Source organism: Colossoma macropomum, unplaced genomic scaffold, assembly GCF_904425465.1.
Source record: "Colossoma macropomum unplaced genomic scaffold, Colossoma_macropomum, whole genome shotgun sequence".
Lineage (NCBI taxonomy): Eukaryota > Metazoa > Chordata > Actinopteri > Characiformes > Serrasalmidae > Colossoma > Colossoma macropomum.
Window position 1 is genome coordinate 24618265 of NW_023494809.1, and position 6000 is coordinate 24624264.

At 37.0% G+C, this 6000-nt stretch overlaps 1 protein-coding gene across 1 annotated transcript in view; it reads right to left on the minus strand.

Annotated features, from left to right (window-relative positions):
• LOC118798558 (mucin-5AC-like) overlaps nt 1–4851 on the minus strand; it is a 44231-nt gene extending 39380 nt beyond the window's left edge. Inside the window, exon 1 of the mRNA XM_036557938.1 lies at nt 4678–4851. The gene's annotated coding sequence lies outside the window, so the exon portion shown is untranslated. The remainder of the gene's footprint in view (nt 1–4677) is intronic.
• Nucleotides 4852–6000: the final 1149 nt, after the last annotated feature.

Sequence of the window (6000 nt, forward strand, 5' to 3'; positions counted from 1 at the left end):
ACAGAAGCATATTGTGCATATAAAGCTTGCTGAGGGGGCCACTGGGGGGGCCAAGGATTGTATTAGGTTGGCTGTGGCCCCCCTTGGTCCCCTGCTTGATGGTGCTTGACGGCTCTACAGAATGGTGCATTTCACACTAAACCACTCTGAATGATTTTTGTTTACATCTTAATCATTAAATTATGCGGAAATGTTGTACATATTCATTGAGGTTCACATTTAACAAACATTTCTTTTGATGTGCAAACAGTGCTAGAAGACAAAGAAAGAGGCACATCACGTTGTAATGCCACTGAACACTCTCAGAAAAAAAGGCACTAACTGGTCACTGGGGTGGTACCCCTCCTGTCAGTGTTAGAAATAAAGGTTCTGTGCAGGTACACTTTTCGTTCATCAAGGTACAAACGATGTAAATGTTCCCTCAAAGGTACAACAGTGGTTTTAAGGTCCAACTGTGTAACTTAAGTAAGTTTTTTTTAGGTGAAAAGTAAATATTTGTATCTTTTCATAACCTAATGTTTTAAAACAGAGCAATAAAATAAAAAGCCTGGAGACGAGGCAGGGTGTGTGGAGTCAGTACAGCTTAGAAAATATAATGTCAATGGATTATGGTACGATTATGTTCCCTGACTAAAGGTACTGAGATGTGCCCTTGAGGGTACCACCCCAGTGAGAGGAGGGGGACTGCTCCAGTGATAGTTTAGTACCTTTATTTCTGAGAGTGTGGGGTGGTACCACCAAGGGTGCATCTTCAGTACCATAATCAGTTATATTTTTTAAGCTGCACTGACTCCACACACACTGTCTTGTCCCCAAGCTTTTTATTTTATTGTTCTGTTTTAAAACATTAGGTTATAAAAAAAGGTATAAATATGCAAATATCCCTTTGGAAAAACCTTTTTTAAGGTACAGTTGGACTTTAAAGCCACTGTTGCACCTTTGAGGGAACATTTACATTGTTTGTACCTTGAAGACAAATGTACCTGCACAGAACCTTTTATCTGACAGTGCACATCAACATATACACCTACTGCTGCTATGAGACACCCGAGACATGTGAATGTAAAGTGTTCAGGTTGAATTTCGATCTTACCTTCGTGCACCAGGCAAAGATCATCCTGTTCATTTGAATATGGCCTGAATGCTGTTTTTGAACACGTCAACGAAGGTTGAATTGATTCAAAGAGGTGTGTGTGTGTGTAATAGTTATTTTTGGAATGCGAGCAGGTTGGACAGGACCTGAGAATGCTTATAATCTTCTTCAGTTTTTTTGTTTTTTTGTGAATCACAGGGTCACTGACAAATGCTGAACTGGTACGCCAGGATTATTCAGATACTTAATCGCCTGTCACGTACGAGTAAATGAAGGCCAAGAAAAACAAGAGGCATTCCAGTTCGAGCCTAGGGAACAATCTGACCCGCCGTGTGACACTGTCCCCTCCAGAATGCATCTCCTGTTCTCAGAGTATCTGACTGTATTCGGGCATGCTAGCATTCTGAATCACAGATTCAGCCATGAGAACGTGATGGCATATAGCACTGGAATTCAATACTTCATTTTAGATGTGGGCGATATGATGATTTGTGATCCTTATCATTATAAATTCTGTCATGGGATACCTTTCTGAGAACAGGTATGGTCAGTACTTCTATAACAATCAACAATGGTGTGTACCTTAAAAAAGAAAGACCAGTTTTAGACAGCCTGCAAACAACAACACAGACAACAACTGCATAACCTGTATGGTTACAAGTAGCTGGTTGGATGCCATCGTCTGATTAAAAACAAACTTTCCTCTGGTTCCTATTTTTGTAAAGGCTTAAGTAAATAAAGTTTTACATGGCTTTTTAAAATGTGACACTGCAGGTTTGCTGGGGCATTTGGTCAGATCCAACTTGTTTACAAACATTAGAAAAACTACATGTCATGATACGTATTGTGTGACTTGAAAATGTCTTCAGGTATTGTGACATCATATTTCTACCATATCACTCATCCTTAATTCATACATTCATGCTTGATTATCTATCTATCTATCTATCTATCTATCTATCTATCTATCTGATTGTTATCATTATAAATTATTTCATGGTATACCTTTCTGAGAATATGGTCAGTACTTCTATAACACTATCTATCTATCTATCTATCTATCTATATATATATATATATATATATATATATCCATCCATCCATCCATCCATCCATGATTTAAAACTGATGAAACTGAAATCATTTTATCAAAAGTGTGAATTCCTTATGTGTGTATATCTCTGCAGGTGTTCTTTCAGTATTCAGTAACATCTTAAGCGCAGAGAATCATCATTATAAGATTATAAGTAATCTTATAATCTTATAATGATGGATCATTATAAGATTACTCAACCTACACTATTCTAGACTATTTGATTTTATCAAGTGAAGTGATTTGACTTCCTTCATGACATTATTTCTCGAAACAAGCAATATCATCTTCCTGCACTGGCAGATAATCTTGCTTGCTTCAAGAAATAATGTTTGAAGGAAGTCAAATCTGCCCGTGCGGTGGAATCAACTTAAAATGCCTGGAAATAAACAAATGACAAATTAAATGTCTAGAAAAAGTAAAAAATTGTTATAATATTCTCATAACAATTTCATAATAATATTAGCTACAGTGCTTACGTTTAAGATGCATTCACTTGCTATGATGATATTTTTCCAGGTCTTAGCTAATTTTTCCCATTTAACAATTATTTAAGAAAAAAGGATCGGATGACTTTTGGTGTGCAAACAGTGCTAGAAGATAAAGAAGGAGGCACATCACATTGTAAAGCCACTATAGACGCTCAGAAAAAGGGGATTAAACTGTCACTGGGGTGGTACTGTTAAGGGTACATCTTCAGTACCATAATCAGTTATATTTTCAAGCTGTAATTTTTTTTATCTATCTATCTATCTATGATTTAAAACTAATAAAACTGAAATCAGTTTATCAAAAGTGTAAATTTTTTATGTGCCTATTTTTCAGCAGGTGTTTTCTTGCCAGTCAAAGGCATCTTAAATGCAGAAAATATATCTAATTCTCATTATCAGACTGTCACATTATTATAAGATTACTCAACCTAGACTATTCTAGACTTCTTCATAACATTATTTCTTGAAACAAGCAAGATCACCTTCCTGCACTGGCAGATCATCTTGCCTGTTTCAAGAAACAATAATTGAAGGAAGTCTAATCTGCCCGTACATTAAGAGCAACTTACCATGCCTGGAAATAAGTGAATGATGAATGAAATGTCTAGAAAAAGTTGAATATTCTTATAATATTCTCACAATAATTTCATAATGAGAAATATTAGCTACAGTGCTTATGTTTAAGATGTATTCACTTGCTATGAAGATATTTTTCCAGGTCTATTTTGTAAGCTTAAGGCTTTAAACCTAGGCTGAGTCAGTGTCCTGTACATCCAGCAGGTAATTGTGCGTATGTGGCTGAATCCCAAATGGCTCTTTGTTTAGACATATTACAACTGTTTGAGCACAAGACCTGCATAGTGCACTATGTAGGGAGTAGGGAGCCATTTGAGACTCAGCCCTAATCCTTACATACATGCAAATAATACACACAGCTGAAAGAACTTTAATTCTGTGGCAGGACTGTTTGAGAAGGCGAGACGTTTCAGTGGAAACAATCTCATTGACATTACGATGGACTGTCATACGAGAGTTCAGCAATGTTGTATTGTTAAACTGTACAATACAGGTTTTGCTGTAAATGTGTGCATTTTAGTGAGAAAAGGCCACAATTAAAAGCACAAGTTATGTGTTTTCACTACACACTTTGATAGCTTTTGCAAGACTGAAGTCTCCTTTTTAGCTCGAATTAATTCTAATTCCAGGTGACAAACACTTGCTACACTCTCTGATAGTGTGTTTGGAGTGTCCTCACACTTCAGACGTTTGTTGTTGTTGTAGGAGACATTTAATTGTAAAGTTTCCCAATTTTGCTTAAAGGGGAATTCCACTGATTTTTCTAAATTTCTGGACAATACAGTGGTTGAAATATAAACAAAGTCATTCAGAGTGGTTTGACGTGATATAGTTCATTGTAAACTTACAGACTCAGATTTCTTTACAGTGGTGGTGATAGGAACCAGGGCTCCTGATGTCTACAAGGCAAACATAGCTAGTTTATGTACCACCAGTGAACCTACACGCGTCTTCTTAGTTTTTATATGTAATCCTGATTTTGTTAAAATAGTGGCAAATATGAAAAATTAAGTCTCATTTGGGGACTATTTTGCCTTAGAACACTCTTCCTGTATCCTTCCACCATAAAATAAAATGATTACAATACGTTTTCGACCAAAACTTTAACACAAAACTACTGTAAAACAATGTCTCAGGCATCAGGAAATGTATTCATAACCATTTCATGTTATAACTTCATGTTGAGGGAGATTTTAGAGGTGGACGTCTGGTTCCTATCACTACCACTGTGAACAATTCTGACTCACTAAGTTTCTCTGGAACGAAGCATTTCAGTCCAAACCACCCTGAACGACTTTGTTGACAGGGTAACCATTTAATTATGCAGAATTTTTGGAAATTAAAGTTCCACTTTAATTTGCGCCGTGAAATAATGAAACAGTCTCGTTTTCCTCAGCACTGACAGGAGAAACTCGCTCGCTCACCTGGTGAGGACATCCTCCGGCGCGCGCGTCTCTCTGCCCTCTGAGGTAAAGCGTTGGCTTAGCTGTCTTCACAAAACTTCAGATTTTCACACTCCGTTTTAAAAACAGCCACGGAAAGTGATGGCGAGTTTTAGCTTTCGTTCGCACTCTTCACAACTCCCAAAAAAAACGAGAATGAAAATTGAAATGTGACTCTTAGCCAGAGGGGCCGGCGTTAGGACACTCCTAGCATTGTGAGAGCCATATTAGCCGTGAGAGAAGATGACACACCCTCCCCGAAGCTGAAGTCTTTTCTCCTGACAAGAAATTTCACCCTGGCTGATCCACCGTCCTGTCTGACAGGGTGACAGTAATCTTCTGTGTGCTGTGTGGCAGCTAGGAGCCTGTGTGGAGTTTCTTCATCACATAGTTTGCTGGTTGTCCACTGCAGACAAGGTCATACTGTGCTAGTCATAGACTAACGTTAGCAGCAGATTACACTGTAAAAAATTCAACCTAAAAAATTTCTTCATGTGGTAACAAGCAATGAAACTAGGTTTATTCTACTCAAAAACTACATCGATTGAAAAAATCATTCATTCAAAGGATATCGCTGTTGTCGGAAGAAAACCTTGTATCTCCAAAATGGTAACTTTACAGGAAAAGGAAAAAAAACCTGCTTTACTTTTAATGGAAGTCAATAGAACCAGACTTTTTTCCAAGTCATTTTAGGTCATTTATTTTGGTCCATTCATCATGAAATTTACATACAATGTAAAGGGTAACAGGTATTTTCAAATTATGTAAAAAAAAGAAAAACGTCAAAAATGGAAATACAAGGCAGTGTATTCAGAAACATATTCCATTACAGTACATAAAAAGTAACATATTTCTGCTGTTGGAACAAAACCTCGTATCTCCATTATTGTTGTTTTTCAGTTTTTGTCATAAAGTGAAAGTGCCTGTTGTCCTTTACATTGTATGTTAATTTCATGATGAATGGACCAAAAGAAATGGCCCAAAATGACTTGGAAAAAATTCTGGCTCCATTGACCTACATTAAAAGTGGAGTTTGTTCTTCTCCTGTAAAGTTGCCATTTTGGAGATACGAGGTTTTGATCGGACAGCAGCAATGTTCAGAATAGACTTTGCAAATCTTTTTTTTTACTGTTCCCCGCTGTTACTGGTTGTCAGTTTTCTTCATGTAATAATTCTGTTTCCAGAAATAGTTTTCATGAAAAATTTACTTATCATGTAAGTGAATGTCCAATTTTTTTTTTCTCCCTCTTTGTCTGCTTTAGTCTCCTGGTGCTTTTAAAATCCACCAACCAAGACCAACCAAGA